Genomic DNA, 26,724 nt, shown 5'->3' with positions numbered 1-26,724 from the left:
ATCACCATGGTCAGATTTTCATATTTTTTTCACCCCTGGCCATGTAACACACCCCAAAGCAGACTCTTTGCTTGAACAGCTTATCCGTTTGCTCCCTACCACTTCTGCAGAAGAAAAATGGAGTGGAGTAGGGGAAAAATCCTAGTTCTTTCTGCAGGAGAGATAGTTAATGCTTATAGTGTGCATTTTTATATGACCCAGTCTCCCTAGCAGTTAGTTCAGGGCCATGTGATTTGTTCTGGCCAATGGGTACGAGCAGATCTTCTGAGTTGAGGCAGTGAAGAGCCAATGTGGTTCCTCTGTGGCTCTCTTTTTCGGGTATGGCAACCTTGGAGGCCATGTGTTCCAGATGCTGTAGCTGTGAGCTGCAGGAGCACTGTCCAACAAACAGCAACTTTATGTCCTGTCAAAGTAACTTTTATCCTGCTAAGCCTCTGAGATTCGTGGTTTGCTTGTTGTGGTAGCAAGTGCTAATTACCTTGACTAATAAATCTATTCTTTACACACCTGCCAATCAATAAAAAACTCAGAACCCTGATTATAAATGTTTTCACAGTTGGTCAACTAAGAGTTTATTGTAAGTCGCTATGCACTTAGCATTTTGCTGGGTGTTTTGTTATCAATGCCCACTCCGAGTGGGTGGAGCTCCCTTTCCTGATGGGTTATGGACGCCCTTGTATCAGCAGAAGATTAGAGGTTAAGAAGCATCACGAGTCAGCTTTATTTAATTCTTATCTGGACATGGACAAGGTTACAGACTACCCAGATATGCAGAGGGTATTCAGTGCTACATATTCAAGCTCCTTTCCTGGCTAAATTTCTGTTGGTTGCTCCCATTCCTATAACTGGAACATCACCTGTTAATTTCTTAACGTATGTGCACACAACAGATTCTTACTACATATTCTTTGTCTAGCCAGGTGCATTACAACTTCTTCTACCACGCCACCTCATTTGGTTATCTGAGTCTTGGGGTTAATTTCTGAGCAATTAATGCCACTGTGGCCATTGTTGTTTCTTATTTTTCTTTTTTCTTTTTCCTTTTTAGACTCAGTCTTATCAGATTGGATGCCTCTTGCCTTGAACCCACACTTTGTTGCCTCATCCTTATGACTCCTCTATTTCCCTCTTCATCCTTTTATTAAACAAAACTTATTAACTCTGTAATCAGACCAGTAGCATTATGCAATAGGCACAAATGTTAGGTGCCTTACACATGCAATTTTGTGCCCAACTTTGGCAGCAGTTGTTTTTATTCTGTCTTCACAGATGAGGAAATGGAGGCCCAGTGAAGACACAAGAGAAGTATTAGTGATCTGCTACTTTTAGATATAATCTGTATAGAGAAATAATATGGATATGAAAGAAGTTGTTAAAAATAATCGCAATATCTGTATGTTGTAAACCAGCAGTCCCCAATCTTTTTGGTACTGAGGACAGGTTTTGTGAAAGACAGTTTTTCCACAGACCAGGGGCAGTTGAAGGATGGTTTCAGGATGATTCAAGCACATTATATTCATGTCGCACTTTATTTCTATTATTATTACATTGTAATATGTAGTGAAATAATTTTACAACTCACCATAATGTAGAATCAGTGGAAGCCCTGAGCTTGTTTTCCTACAACTAGACCATTCCATATGGGGTTGATGGGACACAGTGAAAGATCATCAGGCATTAGATGCTCATAAGGAGCATGCAACCTAGATTCCTCCCATGTGCAGTTCACAGTAGGATTTGCACTCTTGTGAACCTCTAATGCCGCTGCACTAATGCCGCTCCACTGATGGGAGGCAGAGCTCAGCCAGTAATGTGAGCAGTGGGGAGCAGCTGTAAATATGATGAAGCTTCCTTTGCTCACCCACCACTCACCTCCTGCTGTGCGGCTTGGTTCCTAACAGACCATGAACCAGTATTGGTCCACACGGCCCAGGGACTGGGGATCCCTGTTGTAAACTACTTAACACTGCTAAGAAAAACTAAAGGAGATATAAATGGAACAATATGCTGAATTCTTGGAATGGAAGAATCAATATTGTTAGTTGTCTCCAAACTGGATGTATAAATTCAAAGCATTCCCAGTGAAAATCCCTGAAGGCTTTTTTTTTTTTTTTTTTTTTTTTTTTTTTTTTTTTTGGTAGAAGTTGATAAGATGATTCTAAAATTTACATAGAAATACAAAGGACTTAGAATAGCCAAGATAAAATTTAAAAGCAACAAAGTTGGGGGACTCATACTACCTAATTTTGAGACATAAAACTATTGTAATCAAGGCAGTATGGTAATGGTATCAAGATGGACAATATATAAGTAGATAAAATGGAAACATAAATCTCATGTATCTGGTCAATTGACTTTTATAAAGGTTTAAAGGCACTTCAATAGAGAAAGCAGACTTCTTAACAATTGATCATCCGTTCGTAAAAACAGGAAAAAAAAAAAAAAGCAGAAAACTCCTTTGATTCAGACCTTGCAACATATCCAAATCCAAAAGAGATCATAGGCCTACTTTCAAGATCTAAAAATGTAAAATTTCTGGAAGGAAATAGAAGAGAACATCTTTGTGACATGGTATTAGGAAAAGTTTTCATAAATCCCATACCGAAAGAATAAACCATAAAAGAAAAAAATATAAATTCGATTTCATTCAAATTAAGAACCTCTACTCTTTGCAAGAAACTTAAGAAAATGAAGAGTAGCTACCTATTGGAAGAAAATATTTTCAAATCACATATCTAACAAGAGACTTGCATACAGAATATACAAAGAATTCCCATAACACAGTAATAAGAGAACAAATAAACCAGTAAAATAGGGCAAAATATTTGAACATGTACTTTACCAGAAAGGACATATGGATGGCAGATAAATGCATTAAAAATGTTCAATATCATTATTCCTTAGGAGCAGATTAAAACCACACTGATATAGCACTACGCATCTGTTAGAATAAACACTGACTATGGCAAGTTGAGGGTGGGAAGCAACTGGAACTCTCATGTACTGCTGATGGATGTGTAAAATGGTACAATCATTCTAGAAAATAGCTAGTTTCTTTAAAAGCTAAACATATAGATAGCAAATAACCCAGTCATTTTACAGGTATTTACTGAAGAGCAATCAAAGTATATGTCTATACAAGGACTTGAACATGATGATTCATAGAAGCTTTATTATAATAGTCCAAAACTAGAAACAACCCAAATGTCCATCAGTGTCCATCAATAGATGAATGGATAAACAAACTGTGGTATAGCTATACAATGGGATACTTATCAATGAAAATAAATGAACTATTAGCACGTGCAACATGAGTGAAATTCAGTGTAATTACACTGATAGAAGCAGATAAAAATGACATACTGCATGATTCTATTTATACACAAATCTAGAAAATTCAGACATTTATAGTGACAGAAAGCAGATAATAGTTGCCTGCGGATAGGGGGAGTGGAGAGTAGTGGAGGAAAAGGATTTCAAAGGGGCTAGAAAAACATCTTGGGATGATGAATATGTTCATAATCTTGATTGTGGTGACAGTTTTACAGGTATATGTATATGTATAATGTCAAACTTATCAGATTGTACATTTTAAGTATAAGTACATTATTTTATATCATTTACACCTCAATAAAGGTGCTAATAGCAATAAATAGGGGATATTTATTGAAAGGCAGGTGATGATAGGGTAAATCAATTTAGCTTTGAAACCAGGATGCCTGGGTTACTATTTTTTTTTCTATTCACTGGTTGTATCACTTTGAACTGGTTAACTCTTCTGGGCCTGTTTTTCTACGTCTAAAATGGAGAAAACTGTTCCGACTTCTGTGGGTTCTTGTGAGCATTAAGTTAGTTTATGAATGTAAAGCACTTACGGTACTCCCTGGTATGTAAGAAGTATTTAACAAATGTTAAGAAATTATTATGCACTGGGCACTATGGGAAGTGTTTTATGAGAATTATCTCATTTAAACTTCACAGCCCTCTGAAACAAGTAACAATATCCTTATCCTTTGTACCAATATCTAAGTAAAAAGGAGAAAACCAAGTTGCAAAGAGGAGGTTTAATTTATCCCAGAGTGGTTACACGGGAGGCAAGAAGCAGAAGCCAGATTTGAGTCAAGGCAGTCAAACTCCAGAACCCACACTTTTAATCCTGTGAATAGGTGCTAACAGGTGGGGCACTGACTCAAGTGCTAATAAGAAAGTTGTCTAGACAGTGCCCATGTTTTGTGAGCATTTCATTCTATGAGCCATGTGAAACTACTGAAGACCAACATGTTTGGGCAGCTTTCTGAGAGTGCCTCTTATGATTACTCCTGGCAATCATCTTAGTACTCATCAAACCTATTTATTCTTCCTGGGCACAGAATCAAACTATTTCCCAGCCTTCTTGTGTCTGGTGAGGTCATGTGACTAGTTCTTGCCAATGCAATGTGAGCAAAAGCAGTGCGTCATTTCTAGTCCAAGGCAGGTAAGAGTGGGTGGGCTTTCTCCTTTCTCTACTCTCCCTACTCATTTCTGCTGGTTTGTGTTTAAAATGGAGGAACCACAGCATGGGAGAAGGCTGCTTCCTCAAAGACCACCTGGAGCAGAGCCCCTATTGCTGACCTGTACAGAACCATACTTTATGTGTTAAGTCACTGAGATTCTGAGATTATTTATTAAAACAAGTAACAGGGCATTGCCAATGTGCTACTCTTATGCCAGTATGTCACTGTTATGCCAATATGTTACTCTTATGAAATATTACCCTTGCTGAAACATTCCATCTCTAAGAATTTCTAAAATATGGGTCAAATATGTAGACTGACTCTTTTGCTAGGAGATGGACCACAGAGTTTTGTAGTAGAAGTTTAAGTAATAGGAAATAATATGTAATTAGTAGGAGATAACATATGAATGGCACATGGAATAAGAGTTTCAATATTTATTTATTTATTTATTTATTTATTTATTTATTTATTTTGAGATGGAGTCTTGCTCTGTTGCCCAGGTTGGAGTGCAGTGGCACCATCTCAACTCACTTCAACCTCTGCCTTCCAGGTTCAAGTGATTCCCTTGCCTCAGCCTCCTGAGTAGCTGGGATTGCAGGCATGCACCACCATGCCTGGCTAATTTTTGTATTTTTAGTAGAGACGGGGTTTCACCATGTTGGTTGGGCTGGTCTTGAACCTGACCTCGTGATCCGCCCGCCTCAGCCTCCCAAAGTGTTTCCATATTTAAATTCCTTCCAGGTTATAATATTTAAATATCCTTAATCTCACTCATGGAGCCTGAGTGATGACCAGTGTTCTTCATTCCAATTCCCTGTTGGCCTTTGCTCTGTGTGTATCCTGTTTCTTGGGGCTTTAGTTGTGGACTTCACCTCTTGGCTTTCCAAGATCCACAAGAAACTGAATAATCTCTGGCCATCTCAGATGTATAATTATCTCCTTTGGTTGTTTTAAAACCTACCACTTACATCTCAAAAACCTATTCAATGGGACAAGTTGCCACCATCTGTTTCTCAACTGCCATTTTTTTCTTTCTTGCTCATTGGAAGGTTTGTCTTCTAATTATTTTATCAGTGTCCCATATGTGATGTGTCTTCTTTCATACTGTGTCCTGTCTATACTATGACAAATCATGGTCTGCAGACAGCACTCTGGTTCCTGGCCCACAGCTGGGTTGCAACTCCATCAGTCTCCCAGCACCAGAGTCTTCTCTTGGGTTTCTGGGGTTCCAAATGAGAGAGAGAAAGAGAACACTCAGCACCCTGGCTTGGGGACCATATGTGACAGCCTGAACACATAGCATTATTTTTATGTTTTCCCTCGTTTCTAGTTCTGTGTTGGAACAACAATAACAAAAAAGGGCCAGAGACAGTAGCCTTTGTATTACTGGAGTTCAAGAGGTATAGGGAGAGGACAGCTGTTCATAATGCTGGATAGTGAGGACCTCATGTCATCATCATGGAGCGGGGCTTGATTCTAGGCATCTGGTTCTGAGCACCTGCTGCTTTGGCAGAAGGTGATCGATCACTCAGCACAGCACTTCAGAGGCTATCCAGAGGCTATCCAGAGGGGACTGTGATCCTGTAGCCCTATGCTCCCATTTTACTGACGAGGAAACTGAACCCTTGAGTCAAATTGAGAGTTCCTCAAAGATAGTCAACAGATTGAAGCCAGTCTGAGAACCACTTACTCCTGGTGGTTGGAATATAGAAAGTGAGAGTAAGTTTTTAAAAACTTTTAAGGTAATTTGACAGAGAAATTTTAAGTCATCTAGGCCTATATTTCATATGTCTTCAAAAGTCCAGATATGTTGTCATTTGTTTTATTTTTTATAATAAACTTTATTTTGGGAACAGATTTACAGAAACATTGAGAAGATAGTACAGAGAGTTCCCACATACTCTGCACTATCTTATAGATAGTGTAAGATAGTAAAATTAATATATTATGTTAGTTACAATTAGTGAGCCAATACTGATACATTATGATTCACTGAAATTCATACTTTATTCAGATATTCTTAGTTTTTAACCTAATGTCCTTTTTCTCCTTCAGAATCCTATCCAGCAATACCATATTACCACTGATCATCGTGTCTCTTCTTGATTGTGACAATTTCTCAGACTTTTCTTGGTTTCCATGACTTTGAAAGATTTGAAGATTATTAGGCAGGTGTTTTGTAGGATGTCCTTCAATTGGGATTTGCCCTTCTCATGATTAAACTGGGCTTATGGGTTTGGGGGAGGAAGACCAGAGAGCTGAAGTGCCATTTCCACCACATCATATCAAGGCTACATACTATACACACGACTTTTCACTGTTGTTGATGTTGACCTTGGTCATCTGACAGAGGCAGTCTTTGCCAGTTTTCTTTACTGTAAAGTTATCTTCTTCCCTGTCCTTACTTTCATACTATGCTCTTTTGAAGGAAGTTACTATGTGTAGGTCACACTTAAGGAGTGTGGAATTGTAATTTATTTTAGTGTACTTGACAATAAATTGGCTTGTGATATATTGAAAATGAAAATGGTCCTCCAACACTGCTCATTTGAGAAGCACTGCTCTAAAAACCCTGTGTAAAGGCACACAGAAAAAATGCTGGGACAGAGCCCAAGGCATCTTGGCTTCAGTCCCAGTTCCTGTCATTCCCCAGAGCCTAACTTGTGCATCCATCTAACTGTGGGGCCAATTTGGCTGGCTCTGTAACACCACAGACTACCCCATAACTTTCCATGAATCTTAAGAAGTGCTTCAAGTCTTGGTGGACGTTTCTGGAATACTAGTTTCCTCGAACCTTGATGCATTCATTTGTCAGAGTTCCTGTTTTAGGTGAGGTTCAATGACAAATAGGTTCTGAGATGGAGATTTGTACACAGAGAATTCTTTTGGGGAGTGATAGGAGAAGGACAGGGCAGAAGGAGAAGTCAGATGTCAATGCAGTCCAAATAAAAGCCCCTGCCAATCTTACGGGGAGCTTTGGACCTGGGATGGCCTTTCAGAGTTGCTCTGAAATGAAGCAGAAAGATCAGCTTCGACTGCACCCCTATCCCCCACCAAACCCACCCAACACATACACATTGACCAGGTATTGGATTGGATACTGTCTGTCTTTGGGAGGGAGGTGTCATTGGGAAAGGCGGCCCCCTTAGCCCGTGGACATAACTTAAAAAGGAACTCAGCTAAGCCACCAGAAGTCAACACTCCTGGCAGCTGGGGGATGAATACTTAGGACCTGATGAAAGATCTGGATGGCACCCTGCAGCACTTGCCGCAGATACGATGACTGTTTTCAATTCTTTTGCCTTTGTGTTGTGTCTAGATTCCAGGAACCAGGAGGTTGTTTGCTGTACTCTCCCTTGTACAGTTAGCTGTCTCTAGTGCCTGAATGCACTAATTGTCCTTTGGGTATGGATGAGGTAATGAAGGAAAGGGATGCTGGGAAGAGAGGCCACATGAGAAGGTTAGTGTGGGCGTAAGACACAATGCAGAGGATTTGTATTTGTGCCATCTGCCTGCTTCTATGATTCATCTGGGTCTGTGCACCCTTGTAATCAGCAGGCTGCAGCGAACTAAGTGTTACTTGCTAATGAAAAATGAAAGCTGAGACTTCAGCAGGGAGGAAAGTATATGCCTCACGGTGATGAGTGCAAACAAACACACAGCATCGGGGAAGCCACACAGAATGAAGCTCTGAGAATACTGTTAGTGTTTTTCCCCCCCACCACACCCCAGGGGAAAAGGTGTAAGTAACAGAATTATTCCAATTGGTCAAGAATTCATCTTTCCTGTCACTTGTCTTTTGTGGGAGATCAAACTTGCTCAGTCCCACCCGTTTTGGTTGAGAGTGAAAAGGAGGACATTTTAATTTAAGAGCAGAAGATGGAACTTGAGAGCAGAACAAATTTGGCAACTGTAAATTCTTATGCAAAACCCATGCTTCCTGTACTTGGCACCTTGTTTCCCCGATTCTGCCTGATGTCCATCTCTTTTTCTCATTGCAGTTTGAATTAAGGCATGTGTCTTTCCTCTCAGCTTCACTATGCGTAAGAGGATACTTGGCATGAGTGAGCTCATCCTGGCTGACAGGAAACTCTTATAATTAGGCAAAGAAACTCAAAAGAACTGAAGCCCTTTTCTCTCCATGAGCATCTTTCACTAACTGCCCTAGGAGTTGGTGCCTACCGTTTGGATTAGATTTAGCTATGGGTCAGGAAAGGGTTAAAGGAGTTAGAAAGAATGGAAATGAAAATGAAAACTTTTTTCCCTATTAAGATAGCAGAAGTTCGAATGTAAATCACCGTTTTGCATAATAATCATGGCCATATAATAATAGATAACATTGTTGAGTTATTTCTTAGTGCTGAGCGCTGTGCTAAGCACTTTGTAGGGGTTATCTCATTTTATGTTCATCATGACTCAGTAATGCAGATATTATTACAACCCCTCAAGACAGATGATGAAACTAAGACTTGGAGAGGTTGGGCAAGTTGCCTAAGTGTGGAGATAAAATTCAAATCTAGGTACCAATGTTTCTGAACCACTCCTGTACTGCTTCAGTAGCTATGGGATGGGATGGGGGAGTGGTTTGAATGGGGAAATGGAAAATGTCCTCACATTGGCCTTCTAGGGAAAAGCCCTTCTGAAAAGCAACCTACTGTAGGTTTCCTTCTTGTAGCTCGGACCATTTTCTTTTATGCTAACAAGAGAGATCACAGGGATGGTTGAGACCTGAACCTTAAGTCAGAACCTTAAGATGGAATCTGGGAATTCTGATATTAACTCAGAGTCTGTGGCGTGAAGATGATGACTGAGGCCATAGATTTGGAAGGATTGTTCCAAGAGGAAATGTGCAAAAAGGAGGTCAAAGAGCTCAGGCTGGATTTTTGGAAGCCAACATTTAAAGGACATGTAGAGGAAAATAAGCCAATAGGAAGGTCCAGAAAGAAGAGTTAGTCTTTCTGTGGTCATCCAGGAGAGAGAGGTGTGTGGCTATGCAGAGGCAATGAGGCAAAACTGTCAGGTTGGATGACATCTTGTCTTCTAAGACAGGGGAGATGAAGGAAAGATCAGAAGAAAGGTGACTACATTAGAAAGTGGAGAGGAAGCAGAGTTAAGGAAGTCCACGCCAGGACCTGTATAATCTTAAGGAAGTAGAATGTTCATTTCTTTGGGGTTTTCACACTCAATTCCTTCCTTCCCCAAGTATCCCATTAATTGCTACACCTGCCCCAGGTGGCACTCAAGCAGAAGCACCCCAACCCAAGAGTAATCCAGCTGTTGACCTTGACAAAATCGTGTTGGCTTGAGAGAGAAAGAAAAATGTGTCTGTGCCTTTGCTGGGAAGCTGGTGATAGAGACCATGGCTGCACCACTGCCAACTCTCATGTGGCTCTGTTGATAGGGGTTTCACCCTCTGATGAACTTCTCCAAACTTTCTTGGAAAACCAGTTGGGCAGTTTTACCTTTTGTCTACTGCCTTGGATGGATCTCATTTCTATCCCAGTTTGGGGTTAAGTATTTTCTGGCTGCCTCCTGCCCTTGGAGCATCCAGAGACAGGTGACATGTGGACACTCTGCTCACTCCTCTTTCTACTGGGAACTTTGGGCTGAGGCCAACTTTTGTGAGCACTAAAGTGCTTGGGGGTTGGCAAATTCAAGGTAAACACTGCCTGACATCAGACTCCTGTGAGATATCCTACATCTAGACTCCCAGAGTGGGAGCTTGCAGCCTGGCAGGTCTTCCTTTTCTTCATGTTCTGGTGCCTGCCTCATTTATGTGGCTATTAGGTGAATATTTTGTACTTTGAAAATATATGAAACCCATTGGTCAGTGGAGTAGGATTTTAGCACTCCAATCTCTCATTTTTTGGACAAAGAAACTGAGGTTCAGACAGGATTGACTTGTCCAAAGTCACATGGCTGGGGTTTGAACCTAGGTCTTCTGGTTCCTAGTCCATAGCTCTTCTCATTTTTATCATGCAGTAAAAGGTAGCTCATCACAGAAATGTAAAGAGAAAGAATGGCGACCTCTCTTCTTTCCCACAATTCTTACCAGTTTTGTGTCTCTTGCTCCCAGTTAGACAGGTTATAATTGACTTTGACTCTTCATGGAGGGGTACCCATAGTTCACACTCATAGCTAAAACCAACTCAATCCCCTGAATCATTTCTATTTACAATCTATTTCCTGGATTTAAAAAATTAGTGAACAAATCTCTTCTTTCTGCAGATAGGAATATACCCTTAGGACAACAATCCTGGAGAAATTTGACTTAAATTTAAACCAGATTATAAAACACTGGGGACAGGCATTGGTGGAGGTGGGATGCGATTATCATAGTAACTCAGTGATGAGTGTTTAGCGTAGTCTATTCTAAGTTTATAACAACGCTGGGCATTGTTCTATTTTACTGCACAGGAAACTGGGTCACAAAGAAGTTAAGTAATTAACCCAGGTCCCTAGGGTTAATTATGTTAATTAAGTGTCAGTTCTGGATTTCAAATCTTGGTTTAACTGGCTCTGATGGCTGTGGTCTTTCTACTACCCAGTGGTTCTCTAACTTGACATATAAAAATTTTCTGAGAAGATTATTTAAAAAGCAGTTTCCACCCAATCCAAGGATTCTGATTCAGCAGGGCTGAGGTAGGTTGGGGAATCTATATTTTAAAAAATGCCCTCAGTGGTTCTGGCATAAAGTGTTGGGAATTCCTGGAGGAAAAAAGCAGAGAGGTAGGGGGCAGTGGGTACAGATGGCAGCTTTCTGTCTTTGACAGCTTGGGGCTAGGCCAGCCACTCTCCAAGCCTCACAGCCTCCCTAGACCTGGTCAGGTGTCCTCTGTCTGTAAAGGGTGGGAGGCCTAGGCAAGCTGTGCTGGAGGAACTCGCACTAAGACAAGGCTCCCTAGTGTGGAAATCCCAAGTTCACCCAGAAGTTTCAAAGTTAGGGATGTAGTTTCTTCTCTATTGTTTTCCTTTCGAAGAAAGACCCATTTCCAACTATACTCTAAGCCCAGAGGTGGGCCCTTCCTTGTCTCTATTCTTAGTGTTGGCACAAGTGGCCGGCCCAGGGAAGTGCCTAGTGTTCACTGAATCATGAATGGTGGAGGTCATGCTCGGGCGTTCAGTCCTGGTGAGTTAGGTTCAAGGGCTTCCCTTTCTAAGTGTCTCCTGTTTGAGAGTTACACTCTGTCTGGGGAATACCCTCTGGAATGTAGCTCTGAGGAACACATAGCTGAGGGTCCCAAAGTAGCCAGTTTTCTAAGGTGCATAGAGATGAGTGTGTGTGATAGTTTTTTCCTCCCTGATATTTTACAAATTGAATCTCATTTACTTGTGGGAAAATACTATAGAGATTAAATTTCTAATCCAGCCAGCCTATAATTATTTCTTTTCTTTAGCCAATCACTGATACTTCAGGCAGCTCCTTCCCAATCCAGAGTCAGCAGCAAGTATCATTAACTTGCCTTCTAATATTTCTCCCAGATAATTAATATGAGATGAACAATCAGGAGATTCTAAGAGCCTAAAGCTTAATCAAAGAATCTGGCCTTTTGGTTCCTCCATATCATCACATGCCCCAAGGCTCTAATTTCCCATGCCTACAAACCTCAAAAGCTCAAGTAAAGGCCTCTGATGATTTTCCATAATGTGATTCCATGTGTTATGGAATTCCCTGCTTAGCTCCCACTTCCAAATGTACACTACATTTAAAGTAAGCCAACATGCACAGAGACACAAGATAACTCACCATCCTGATAATCGAAACTTTATCGTTTACCTGAGTTTCCTCCTCCTCACTCATGTCATCCAGAAAACTGAAAATGGTCCAGGCACAAATTAGTGAAACAGGTGGATGGGAGATGGGAGGTGGTCTTGGTGGTTATGGTGACCTGGCGGGTGCATGCCCTCCCCAAAGGAGACAGGTTCCATTTAGACACATCCAATTTATTCCAAGTGATAACACAGGCAAAGGGCTGGCAAGTGTTCTTGTTCTTCAGGAGAAGCTGCAAATATGAATGAGATCTCCAGATTTAAAAGATGTGGTGTTATAGATCACCCTTCCTTCCTTCCTTCCTTCCTTCCTTCCTTCCTTCCTTCCTTCCTTCCTTTTCCTTCCTTCCTTCCTCCCTCCCTCCCTCCCTCCCTCCCTCCCTTCCTTCCTCCCTCCCTCCCTCCCTCCCTCCCTCTTTTCCCCCACACTCCTTATTTCCTTGTCCTACAAATATTGTTTATGTTCTCCCCAAAATTCAAATATTGAGGCCCTAACCCCTCTACCATGTGATGATGATGGAGATGGGATCTTTGGGAGGTAATGATGGTTAGATTAGATCATGCGGGTTGGGCCTGCATGGTGGGATTAGCGGTCTTATAAGAGGAAGAGAGAGATCTTTTGCTTGCCTCACATGCATTCACTGAGGAAAGGCCATGTGAGGACATAGTGAGAAGTTGGTGACTGCAACTCAGGAGTGAGCCCTCACCAGGACCTGAATTCACTGGCACCTTGATCTTGGACTTTTCAGCCTTGAGAACTGTGAGAAAACACATTTCTGTTGTTTAAGCCACCTGGTCTATTGTACTTTATTAGAGCAACTCAAGAAGACTAACACAGTTGATTATAAGTGCTGGACAACAAATTATATTCTTAGATCAGATGATTGCTGATCATTTGCCTGCTTTGTTGTAAAAAGGGCATTAAAAAATGAAATTAGGGATGGACGAGTGGGTACAAAAGGGAGAAGGAATTAACACAATTTTGAGGTAACAGCACATAGGTAGGGCTGGTTGGCTGTTTTCTAAACAGCTGTGCTCGAAGTAATACTTTAGCAAGATGGGGGCTTTGGCTCCTGCCTGGGAAGGCTCAATTTCCTTCCCTCCCTCCCTCCCTCCCTCCCTCCCTTCCTTCCTTTCTTCCTTCCTTCTTCCTTTCTTTCTTCCTTTCTCCCTCCTTCTTTCCCCCCTCTCTCTCACTCCTTATTTCTTTGTCCTACAAATATTTATGGATCATTCCCTCGCTAACCGCCCCCCCACCCAACCAACTGCACTAGGCCCCTGAGAATACAAAGGAGTAAATGACTTGGTCTTTGTCTTTCAGGAGCTTTAGGCTTGCTAGAGCTCTGATTTGTCTAAGTGGAGCTGTGAGGGAGGGCAAGTTTTCCGGGCCATCATTTCTGCACCTGTGACCTGGGAGTTGATATAGCACTAGTGGCTGCTCTGATTCAGAGTCAAGTGAGAGGAGGTGCTTGAATACTGCTCTCCTGTATCAACATCCCTCTGCTAATTTAGATCAGAATTGATTATTTGGTTTTGGGCAGCATGGCAGAGGGGAGAAGGTTCAGAGAGGCCTCACTGCTGAATCGCTTTCCTTTGGGCAGGTTGGATTGTGATTGCCACGCAGTAAAAACATCCATAACCCTAAGTGGTCATGGGTTTGAGTATGTGTAGCCACTGCTTCTGTAACTTGGCTGCTGGTGGTTGGTGGTAACGAGGACAAAGAGAGAAGAGACTCTTATTTTAGAGAAATGTAGTGTTTATAATAAAAGATACCTTGTAGCATTTCTATAAAAAGTATTCAGGCAAGTAAATGACAGTCAGTAAACCATCTGCTAGTGTGGCCCACCCAAAGTCCATTCATGCATTTACTCAGTAACCTATCATTGTGGAGGGCATTGGATTAGGAGCTATGGATATTAGTGATTAAGCTGCAGGTCTTGCTTGGTTTGGCAATTGAAAAACTGATTTTTCCAAACTCTGTATCTGCATATCTTGGCATCATGAAGATAAGGACCCATGGCTGCATAGGTCTAGGGGGTAGAGCAAAGGGCTTCTGGCATTTAATCTCTGTTAAAAATACATTTCAAAATCATTTTACCAGCATATCAAGCTGTAAAATATATTAAGTTAAATGAGAGAAAAAAATTAGAGATGTTAACTGTTAAAATCTAGAGTATTTTAGTTGAAAGACTGGGACATGAAAAGTAAATTTTCAACTTGAGAACACTTCGTCTCAAGGGAGGTTAAAAAAAACACACCTTAAAAATAACAAGAGCTTCAAAGCAAGTGTTTTTATCACTGGCAAAGCAGGTGGTCCCACATTTATTGTATGCAGGGCTCAGGGAAGCTTAAACTTAAAATGCTTAATGATTTTTTAAAGTTCTGCTAAAAGACATTATTTTGGGATAGAAAAAAGTCTATTTATTCCACTCTAGGTACTCTGAAGCAGGGTATGGATTCTGTTTTCATCTTCCAATGCAAGCATGTTTCCACAGGGTTGAGATCTGGCATGGACAACTTCAGCCTGAAACGATTACTTTCTGGAAATTTGCAGTGAGTGGAAACAGTCATGGAGAGCTGTGGATCTTGCTACCTGGATCAATAATTTCTTCTAGTTAAGATTCTTGCCAAGGAAAAGCAAGGAATATCAAATTTCATAGACCTAACGAACCACTGGAAACTGTTTGCACCCATGTGTGCAAAGATCGCTTTTTATGATTTATACAAACCAAAGCACTCATTGGAATAAGAATAATAGCTAATGTTTATCTATCATTTGTTATCCTGGCCACTGTGCCAGGTATTTATATACAGTGAGTTATTTAATCTCTGCAACAAGCCATGGGTAGGTACTATTATTTTTCCTTCTTTATAGGTAAGAACACTGAGGCACAAAAATGCTAAATTACAGAGTGGGATCAATGTGTCGCTCGCTTAGAAAATGAGTCAAGTTCCATATGTGTGAATAAATGTGAACATTCCCACTTCCTTGTCACTTGGTTTTCTTTCTCAAGTTTGGTGTGTTTGCTCTGTGTTCACAGGATATTGTTAACTTCTTAGTGCTTTGAAGAAAAATCGATTTTTTTTCTTAAGAAGAGACTTTTGAAACTCACCATGTGAATTCAAGAAGCATAGGAGAAAATCGAATTTCACAAATGGGATACCAATAGCTTGGAAAAATCCATTGCTTTTGCAGAGTTTGTTGTTGAGGGAACCCTGTCTTTCTCAGCATCCTTTACGTTTCTTCCTCAAACAAAAGGTAACGAAATGCAACCAACTGACTCATTTTCTAAGTGAATGACGTATTTACCCTACTCTTGTTTAAACTCTTAGCAATTCTCCAATCCTTAGTTCCCATGAAATGTAATGTTCTCTTCCTAAAATGTTTGGCCAAGTTGGGAAGGTGGGCATGGTAGTGAGAGCCTGTAGCCAAGTTCCAAGATTCACTTGAGGTCAGAGGTTGAGACTAGCCTGGGCAATATAGCAAGACTCTGTCTCTAAATACAAAACAAAAATTAAGAAAGAAAATGTCTGGTCTTCTACAACCTGGCCTTTCACTTCTCATTCCCAACCATGCTCTGGGACCACCTCTCTCCTGTGCTGAGGAAGGCTGAGAACACAGTGCTCAATCCATCCTACATTGTTGCCTTTGCTATGACAGTTTCCCCTGGTCTCTTCCTCCTCTGAGTCTAGCTCGAGGGCCACTTCTGAACAGCTGCAGAGTTGAGCTGCTCCTCAGTACACTTCACTGTTGAACCAACCTGGGCCACAGGTGTTACAGTAAGGTTGTCTTCAGAGCCTCACCCTGAAGGAAGAAAGTCTGTGAAGTTTCTGGCCCTGGCATGAAGCTGCAGAATCTTGGTGAATCAAGCAACTTCTCCAAACCTCAAAGAAGGCACTTTGAAAATTGTGAAGCACTAATTGAAGGAGAGAAGAGTGTCAAGGATTCTATCCTCCACTTACTAGTAGTTGTCTTATTTAGTTGGGACTACCAACCCCCAGATAGCCTTCATCCCTGGAAACGTGCCTGAGATACATGTCTCTTCACATGCTTGGGCCTTACAGAATGTGCCAGAAGCCAGGGTTAAACAGTGTCAGCTGGATGAACACATTTCAGTGGCGAAGGCTGTTGGAAACTACCACTGTGTTACATTTCACTTTAAACTCCTCACCTTGAAGTGAAGCTAAGCCAGGCCAGAGAATTGAATGGATTTGCCGTTGGCCATAGTATGAGGTGGTGGAGTAAGCGGAAGGAGAATGTGGTATGTGTTACAGGCTGTCAGTATTTGCCAGACTATGGTCTTTTAAAAAATATATACATACATTGCACAAAGAGTTTGGCATTATAAAAAGAATCTTTTAAGTACCACAGTCTTTTATCCAGAACATTATTAAGAACTTTTTATTAAAAATTAAGATGCCTCAGAAACCATATAAAATTTTAACAGGCTCTACCTTTCCACTTCGCCTTTTCCAGGGCACCTCAGGAGAGGTGGTAGAATTCTCGAACAGTTGGAGAGCTCTGCGAGGAACATTCTACTTTGCCAATTTGTCCCTGTATTGGCCCAGGGCAGCCATTTACCACCTTGTTTTTGGTTATTTCAGCTGCTGCTAGGCGTTCTCCTTCAAACACACCTGCATTGCAGTGAGGACACTGCCCCACAGGCGGAACGCGGTGTGTTTCTCAGAGCTGCGGACTGTGGGCTGTGGGCTCCCACAGCCCTGTGTGTGTGAGCCCATGGTCACTCACCGAGCTTTTCTGAACTTCTCTGGTTTCCTCTGACTTCTCTTCTGGACTGGGAACTTAGGTACAGGACCGGCCTCATATGTATTCATCAGCGCAGGTCCCTTTGTTCAACTCAAATGAGTACCACATGGGGTTTCTTCTTTCTGTGGGCCTCAATCCCATCTATGCTCGTCTTTTACACTAATCTGCTCACATGGGGAGAGTCTTTCAAACTTTTTCCTGAATGTACCTCTTTTTATTTTCAAGAGACCCTATGCCATTCTAGGGTGCTGTAATTTGACAAATAAATCCTTGTCCCACTTTCCCCTGCCCTGGTTTCTCACCTGCATCCTGGCCTTTCGTTCACCTGCCGTCTTTCAGAGTGGAGAGTGCTCACCCTTGAGCCTCCTATTCACTGCAGTCCTCCAAATTCCCTTATCTTGGGTGGTCTCCTTTATCACTTTCATATTTCTCTAATTCTAATAGCAAGACTTCAGGCCCAGCTTGAGAAAGTGTGCATTTTCCTCCTTCGTGTTCGTACAGTCCATTGGACATCCTTACCATCAGCTCTTGTTGGTTGAAAGACCTGAAAACTCTCAACTGGCCATTTCCTGAGGTTCTCTTTTCTGTTCATGGAGAAGCAACTGAAGCCCTTTAGTCTGGGTACAGTCAGGAATTTTCTGGATTGCTGCCATTATTCTTTTATTCAGTAAACATTTGCTGAGTCCCTTCCATATAAAAGTCAGTATCCCAGGGTCTGGGGATACAAGAACATGACCAAGGCCCTGCCTAAAGGGGCTTGCAGGCTGGTACGTGAGACACAGTGACACATATTGCCTTCTATTGGATACCAGCGCAATAGGTTGGAGTGGGAGCAGGATGTATGGGATGCTCCACCCCATGACAGAGGATGGACCACCTCATTCAGTAAGGGAAGGGGTGTCAGGGAAAGCTGTCACCAAAAATCCCTAGTTGAACTGAGCTGTGAAGCACGATGAGTCATTCGCCAAAGTCAGCCAGGGCATTCCTGGTGGAGGCAGCCACACAGGCAAAGGCTCAGAAGTGTGCAAGGGGGTTGGCTATGTCCATTCTTTTTATGAATGTTGTCAAAGCTTCAGTAAAATTGCCCCTGTGCGTTTCTTGTCTGCCCTGCAGGCAGAATGAGCTGTGAGTGGGTTATCAGGAAAGGTCAAAGACTGCATGGCTGGTGCGAGGGGCTGCGGGGCTGGGCCAGGGAAGGGGGAGGGAAGGGTGAGTCACTTGAAAGTTTTGTGTGCTGAGACATGGCTCTTAAAGGAGTCCTGGGGTTTTTGCAGAGGGAAAGTGCTTAAAGGCAGATTATGCAGCCAACAGTGAGCCAGTAAATGGTTTCACTGGGGCCTATATTGGGACATTTTGGCAACCTTCTTTATTGGGTTTGGGGTTCTCTGGCTATCAGATACCTTTCTGTTCTCTCCTTGTGAATTCCCATGAGGGGTTTAGGGTAAAAATGTGGAGCTTTTAAGCATCTTAATGTGATTTCAATTGCATTTTAATTTTTAATAAAATGTTGAATAAAGTTCTGCTCAAAGAGCCACAGGGATGAGAAGATTCTATTTAATAGGAAGCCCAGTATTTTCATACTGGGAGATAGATGGGTTTAACAAGACCCTGCTACATCTCTTTAGAGTAAATGCAATAAATGGTTCTGTTGGAATGGGAAAGAAGGGAGGTGCATACGTACATGCATATATCTTATTTTTCTGTATAGCCAGTAATTCCACTTTTTGGAAGTAACCGCCGAGCTTTTGGCATCTTTGACTAATACCCTTCTCATATGATAGTTACACTGCTCCAAAGACGGTACAGACATCTGAGCCAAACATTTTTCTGTTTCGTTTGCAAGAAATGGAACTGACAGATATACCTGTCTATTTTGTTTCCAAGAAAATGTCTTGTTAGAAATGTGTGAAAATATATTATATGACAGTTGCTGAAAATGTTTCAGATGCAGCAATAAACTGATTGTGGTTTTTGGACCAGATGTGCACCATGTTTAGAATGTATTGTACTTCTCTGTATTCTAGCCCAGTGCTTAAGTAAATAGAGAGAAGTGCTTCGCTTTTCAGTAAGACTTCCTATGTGGATGAATGGCATTTTCCTCCATTTCATGATGGGAAATTATAGGAATCATGCAAATTGGAAATAGTCGCTCACCTCACACCCATTGTGTAGCTGAGAAGACTCAAACTAAGGGCCTGCTGTTTTTGTCCTGACTCCTGAGGTTAAGGAGAAGACTTAGCCTGCAACCGTCTATAGCTTAACTGTGCCGCGTTTTCTGACTCACTTAGAAACTAAAGAAATGCACTTAATGTCTGATTGTAGTATTTTAAATCCCTGCCTTTTGATCTGACGCATTGTAGAATCTAGTCAGAACTCGATTAATTAAAAAGGCAGGAGACTTTTTCATGCATACCCCTGTGAGACTCCAGGCAGCCTTTGCCAAAGGTGTTAGACATTTGTTTTTCTATGTGTGCTCAGTAAAATGGCTTCTAAGTGTAGAAATGATCTGTGTGTTGTGATTGATCTGCTTTTTTATGCTATCTCATGTTCCATTTCACTTCTAGAGGCACGTTGATCTTAAATAGTGAAAGATTTATCTCATTTCTTTGCCAAGGAGGATTGTGTTTCCAGCTTTTTGTTAATTCTGGGCATTTCAACTATTACTGCTGATAACATCCTGCTTTACTGTGCTAGGCATTCCTTGGACCCAGGACTGGGGTAAGACATGGTCCTGCTCTCAGGGAAGCAGTAGGATAGTTCATGAAGGGCATGAAGTCCAGGTGCTTCACACGGGAGACCTCGTTTAATGCTCACAGAAACATTAGATTTTGCAAGCGGTGAGGGTGTTAATTTCTTTATTTAAAACAAAATAAAACCAGGCATCTTGTAGCTCAGATATGAGGATCCAAAACAAATAGCTGCTTGACTACAGAGCTCATGCCCTCCCTCCAGCTCACTGCTTGACTGGTTGGATAGTCAAGACATAACAATGAACATAGGGCTAGAAACATTTGGAATAAAGGCTAACATAGGCACTAGAGCATTAAAATACATTGTGGGTTAGAGAAGGGTCATTGTGTACATGTAGTCAGTGAAGGAAGGCTTTGTGGAGGAGACCTGAGCTGTGTTTGGAAGCCTGAAGATGAGGACAGAAATCACAGGCATGAAGGCACCAGGGAGGACGAGCTTGCAGGGTTGACGAGCTACACCAGACTGCCAGGGTGCAGACCTGGAGAGTTGGGGAGAGGGGAATAGGAAAGAAGGGGAAGATGGAGGGCAGGCTGTTTAGAGTTCCATGAGAAACTCTGTGTGTGTGTGTGTGTGTGTGTCACATGTATGTCAGGAGGGTTTACAATGTGAAGGAAATACGCCATTTAACTAAAAATCAAAATGTTTGGGGGATATACGATGCTGAAATTTCCCATTGTAGTCAGAAAAGGTGGTGTTTTAATAATGAGGAGAATGTCTTGTTTCTTTTCCTATCAGAGAATAAAATAAGTCAACCTCTTTGCTGAGTTGTAAGTGGCTGAGTTGTTGGTAAAGTGAACAAATTCCCTTTGAGTTTCTTTGATAAAAGGAGGCAACAGGGGAGGGGAGATGGGGCGGGTAGAGGAGGACCAGTGTGCAGACCAACACAGCCCCGCTGTTTGTCTGATTATCTGAAAGTGCTTGGAAACTAGGAGGCAGATAAAAACATATTTAAAAAAAGAGAAAATCCAGAGGAAAAACCTGGGGAGCCCAGGGGAACCTGGGATTTGGTGTGGGGTTATCTTTTTTCTCAGAGTACAGCTTTTTACACGTTTCCAACAAATATTCACTTATGCTACCAGGGATGGTAGCATAAAGTGTGAAGGGATGAAATATAGTTTCCTTGCTTTTTTCCTTTTTGCTTATAGGGAGATACCTAGCAACATTTAATACAATTTAAAAAACACTTATAGAAATTAACAACATGTGATTTTATAATGGAGCAGAAAAAGAAAACCTCTAAGATGGAGTGAGTGACTTAGGAATCCCTATGTAGCCATCACAGATGCCTGTCTATTGATAGGAACCCAGTTTCAAACATAGAATTTAAATTTAAGAGAAAGGTGCACACCAAATTCACGCCTGATTTTTCTGGTGGCTTGAAAGGAAGTAATGGAGTTTTAAAAAATGTGTGAACAATTGATATGAAATGCTCAATGTGTATACAATCATTTACGTGGCAGGCAATGCACTGCATGCTGGAGCTAAAAGAGAAAGGCCAGGGGCTTTCAATCTATTGAGGGAGGCAGAGAAAAGAGTAATACAAAGTGATTGGTGCTACAATATGCAATAAGAGGTGGGAATGTTAAAAGGGACTGATTTACTAAGACTGAAAAAATCAGGGAAGGCATTATGGAGAAGATTTGAGTGGATTTTGCAGTATAGATAAGAGTTCAGATGGAGGAGAGAGAAGTGAAATAAAGGAGAATGGCAAGGGGCATTGTAAGTGGAAAGACATACAAGGAAAAACTCAGGCATGTTAAAGTTTACCCTCTACTTGGGGAACAAACCATAGGCCCCCTTTTCAGATTCCCTGAAACTAGTATTTCCCTAAACCAGATTGGGAAATGCCACTGTCACTTTGAAGAACCACTGAGTTGTTTTTTGCTTTTTTTTTTGTTTGTTTGTTTTTTGGTAGGAGAGGGGTTTAATCTGGACTGGATTGGAGGAAAGGAACTGGCACCAGAGTGGAGGCTGGACAGATGGTGGAACTGACACTGGGACAGAACACAGAAAACAGAATCTAATGCTAGTAAATTCTTTGTTATAGAACTTAACTTTGTGTTGTAACCCCATCTCCTCCACTGGCCTACAATGCAAGTTTCTCGCCTTAGTCATCTTTGCATCTCTGTGCCCAACACAGTAGGTGTATTAGTCTGTTTTCATGCTGCTGATACAGAATTACCCAAGGCTGTGAAATTTACAAAAGAAAGAGTTTTATTGGACTTACAGCTCCACGTGGCTGGGGAGGCCTCACAGTCATGGCGGAAGGTGAAAGGCACATCTATCTCACATGGTGACAGACAAGAGAAGAACTTGTACAGGGAAACACCTCTTTTTAAAACTACCAGATCTCGGGAGACTTATTCACTATCACAAGAACAGCACACTGGTCCTCCCACAACATGTGGGAATTCAAGATGAGATGTGGGTGGGACACAGCCAAACCTTATCAGTATGTTCTTAATAAATCTCTGTTGAATGAATCAGGGGAAGAATGAGCTATTGTAGTTGTTTGGTTAAGAGATTGCGATGCAGGTATAAGCCTTTGTGGGAATCTTGGAAAAGGTAAGATTTTGGGGGGTTAGAAAATAAGAAAAAGTAAATATCTTAATCAGGTTTAGACACAGCTCTCACTTTTGATATTGACTCTGATAAGGCAGTATGATTAATTTTTGTTAAAGTGCTGTTTCATGAGGATGTATTTTCTATAAATCACTGATGAGTTCTTTTGTCCACATTGAAATCTTATTCATATGAGACAGCGAAATGTATAAGGAAAAGTACTATTTAATATATTTAAAAAGATGGAGAAGTGAATTAGTGATGATAAATTATGAGCCTTTTGGTGTGAACTGACAGTTACTTTAGCGAGTAAAGGAAACATTTTCTTAATGCTTATCACAGTAGATGTGAGACAAAAAGAAGGCAAATCTCCATTTACAATATTTTTTCTTCCAAAACTTCACAATGCAAGATTTACTCTATTTTTTTTTATTTTTTATTTTTTAAGTCTTTTTTTTTTTTTTTTTTTTATTATACTTTAAGTTCTAGGGTACATGTGCATAACGTGCAGGTTTGTTACATATGTATACTTATGCCATGTTGGTGTGCTGCACCCATCAACTCGTCAGCACCCATCAATTCATCATTTATATCATGTATAACTCCCCAATGCAATCCCTCCCTCCTCCCCCCTCCCCCCTCCCCATGATAGGCCCCAGTGCGTGATGTTCCCCTTCCCGAGTCCAAGTGATCTCATTGTTCAGTTCCCACCTATGAGTGAGAACATGCGGTGTTTGGTTTTCTGTTCTTGTGATAGTTTGCTAAGAATGATGGTTTCCAGCTGCATCCATGTAAGCCACAACTTAAAGAAAACTAGATGAATGTTTCAGCATGCATTATCACCATTACCACGTTTAAAATGGCAGAAGCATAGTGCCACCAACTCTGCTTTTGAAAGATGGAGGTACCCCAACTTCAGCTTGGCCAACATCATCTAGACAAAATGGAGAGTGAGACCAAAACCAAACTTAGTGAGTCCCAAGGGTCCCAAAGCAGTGTGTTGGGGCAATGTTTTGAAATTTCAGCTGAGGGTTTTTCTAGTATTTACCGGGGTCCCTTGGTTCTTCTTCCATTCAGTAAACTAGGTCAGTCTGGCTTCATTGTCTTAGGGAAGGTCTGTCATAGAGCAAGTGTAGAAAAAGAAGTCAAGTATTGCCTTTTGAATTCCAAAAGCCTAGGTCCCTCTAGAAAGTGAAGAACCTGGTACAGATGAGCTAAAATACCTGAGCTGTGAGGGCCGGTTTTCCACCCCAAAGCGGGTAAAGATTCCTTGGTGTCAAGAAGCATCAGGGAGTTGTGGGAACATATTTGGAAGTGTCTATGTGGATCATCTCTGAGAAAGAGGACTGGTGTCCAGTCCCTACCCAGACTAAACCCTGGGAAGTGCAATTCCAGAACCCCCAACAGAATTGTGGGAGCTGTGTTTACCCAGGGCCTGGGCCTCAGTTTCTGAGTAGTGCTCAAAGAAGACATGGTTGTACAGTGATGAAGGGCCTTCATTCGTACCAGTTTCCATGGGAAGAATGATTCTTTGAGCCAAGTAGATGGGCTTTCGAATAGCCCCACAGTTTCTCACACCCCAGCATGGTGTGGAGTGGTGAGTGAATTACTGGGCACCAGAGAGGAGTGCAAGGAGAAAGAAGAGCAGAGGCAAAGGTGGGAACATGAGCTGGGCAGCAGTGAACTTACTTCATGGTAGCCAGGACCAGGTGGGCCCTGGGGCATCAAAGCAGATGCCACTGTGCTCGGCTCAAGATGACTGAGGACCCAAGGTCTGCCACCCCATCCCTGCCTGCTTAGCCCTGCTCAACCCCTAGAATCCCCATGTGACTGAGATTAGGCTTCTGCTACCTTGTCACAGGCATGGGCTCTCAAAATAGAAATTCAGCTGTGGTATGGAAAAATAAAGTTACGTTTCTTGGACATATGAATCTGGGGACTGAGATTCAAGCCTGCTCTTTGTATAACAAAGAAAGCTTTCATTTGATGAAATGTGGCTAAGAATGGGCACTTCTCTGTCCTGCAAAGATCAGTATGCCCTTAACCTCAGGCAAATACAGAGACGGGTTTGTTGAAAAAATACACAAAAATCTCTCAGAAACCAAGCAGAAGAGTAAAGCAAGGTCTGAGGGGATTCTTGGAAAGTTAAAAATGACCTTACTTCTCTGTCGTAACGGGCTACGTGGGCGTTTTGATTTTTCCCTGTGTGCCTTGCCTGTCCCTCTTCATTCTAGAGTCTTCTGCCACCCCAGTCTGCGCAGAGACTGTGATGGCCTTGCCCCACGCCTCACACCTGTTCAGTTCTAGCAGTCACCTCACAGATAGAGGAGACTCTTTTGTGTCTCTCAGGTCAGTGTCCAACTAACCAGAATCTGATTGGCTCCCTGTGGTCAAGTGTTTACTCCTGTCCAATCACTGGCTGGAGTGTTTTGGTGCTGAGTCACAAACCACATTCCGAGCAGTCAGGGCAGGGCTGCCATGTTGCACAACTGCAGAGTGTGCCTGCCAAACAATACTCTGGGAGCGGCTCCCCTGGATATGTGTGGTGCTCATCGTGCATGGTGAGAGACAGTGATCCTGACTAAAAGTCCTGCTCTCCTGCTTAGCAAATGTCATAAAATGGTGGAACATAGTGTTGTCGCTGTTTGAATTGAGTGAACATCTTCCTAACATATGTTGAGTGGCCATATGAATGCATGGAGCAGGACTAGGAGAGCTGACCTTGGCATACTGAATGTTCATGGTGAGCAGATGAGGCTGCCTACTTAGATGGTTCCCTGTTTAGCACTGTGGTTTGGAGAGCAAGCTTTGGTGTTCAGCACACCTGTGTTGACATCCCAACTCTGTCTCTGAAAATGTGACATTGGTCAAGTTACTTGATTTCTCTGCCTCAGTGTCTTTATCAATAAAGTGGGAATGAAAATTTCTACAGGAATTCTCAAAAGGAGTCATTTAAAGAACTTAGGCCAGTTTCTGATGCTTCATAAGTGCCCAATAAGTGTCGGATGTGACTTATGTCATTATTATCTCTAATAATTCTATTATTAGTGAATTATTTCACTAAATAATTTTTTCCACTAATTTATTTTGCTAATTATTTCACTAATTAATTTTAATTCTGTTAGTGAAATAATTCACTAATTCACTAATATATCACCAATACTAGAATTATTAAAATTATAGTGAATTAATAGAATTAGTGATATATTAATATAATAGATTAGTAATATATTAGTATAATAGAATTATTAATGATATATCAATAATAATGTAATTATTAATGATATGCTACTGAATTATTAGTGAACAATTATTAGTGACTTAGTGATTATGAGTGAATTATTAGTAATATTTTAGTGAATATTAGTGAATTGTAATACAATTAATAATTCTATTATTAGTGATAATAAACAAGATGCATTTTATGCTCTTAAAATGTTAATGACCCATTATATGGAAAGCATTTATTTATCTGCATTCAAGATACTATATGTTTGGTTAAGATCCCTGTAATTAAAATTAAAATCAGAATCTCAATATTATACCAACATTGATACAAGTAATAATTAACAACAACAATGATGATGATGATTAAAAACCTGGATAAAATTTAGTCTCAGGCTTAGTGTGCTTTGGGTATGCATGTATTTATCATATTTGATTTTGATTTTATTTTAAAAATTTTGTCTTGACTTTTTTTCTTAGCATCTTGACCCTTTTGTGACATCTAGCAGGATGTATTTTTTTTCAAGATACATGTTTCACAAACAAAATATATGTTTATATCTGACTGTACCCAAGCTGCTAATTATGGGCATCTCTTTCTATAGCTCACTATTAATCACTCATGTCTTTGGGGTTATATAGAAAACAATTTATGTTACAAAATCAAATCCTCCCTTAAAAATGTTTGCCCTGGAAGTGAGGCGGGAGGAAATCACAAACTGTTATTATTTTCCCTTAGATGGATCTAAATATTAACATTCTCTTAGCTTTAAAGATTATTTTTATGCCGCTCCTTTATAAACAATTGAAGATCACTAACTCTTCTGTTGTCTCGGGTTCTGTCTACAGCATACCCAAACAACTCAGCTAAAAAAATGGGCAATCAGTTCAACAGGTTATTTGGTCTTATGTGCAGAAAATAAAAATGTTTGAATAGCTTAAAACATGTTAAAAAGCCTAGCATATAGTAAACTCAATTGAATGTTTAAACACAGGCTAAGGATCTCTCACACAGAGGAGGGAGTTGCCATTTTTAGATCTCATTGCAACTGTATTAACTATCCAACTACCAGGGCAACAACAGCAGCCACAGTGGCAGTAGAAGTAATAGTAGTAGGTATAGCAGGAGAAGGAGGAGGGAGAAGAAGCTGT

At 41.1% G+C, this 26,724-nt stretch overlaps 1 protein-coding gene across 2 annotated transcripts in view; it reads left to right on the top strand.

Moving 5' to 3' along the window:
- LOC104662733 (leukemia-associated protein 1) overlaps positions 1–26,724 on the top strand; it is a 448,067-nt gene that overhangs the window by 316,217 nt on the left and 105,126 nt on the right. For both annotated transcript variants that reach the window (XR_004054765.1, XR_004054763.1), the window contains exons 4-5: positions 4,079–4,082; positions 21,706–21,814. The gene's annotated coding sequence lies outside the window, so the exon portion shown is untranslated. The remainder of the gene's footprint in view (positions 1–4,078; positions 4,083–21,705; positions 21,815–26,724) is intronic.

The sequence above is a fragment of the Rhinopithecus roxellana genome, chromosome 18 (genome assembly GCF_007565055.1).
Source record: "Rhinopithecus roxellana isolate Shanxi Qingling chromosome 18, ASM756505v1, whole genome shotgun sequence".
In the NCBI taxonomy this organism is placed as follows: Eukaryota; Metazoa; Chordata; class Mammalia; order Primates; family Cercopithecidae; genus Rhinopithecus; species Rhinopithecus roxellana.
This window is presented reverse-complemented; position numbering and strand designations above follow the sequence as displayed.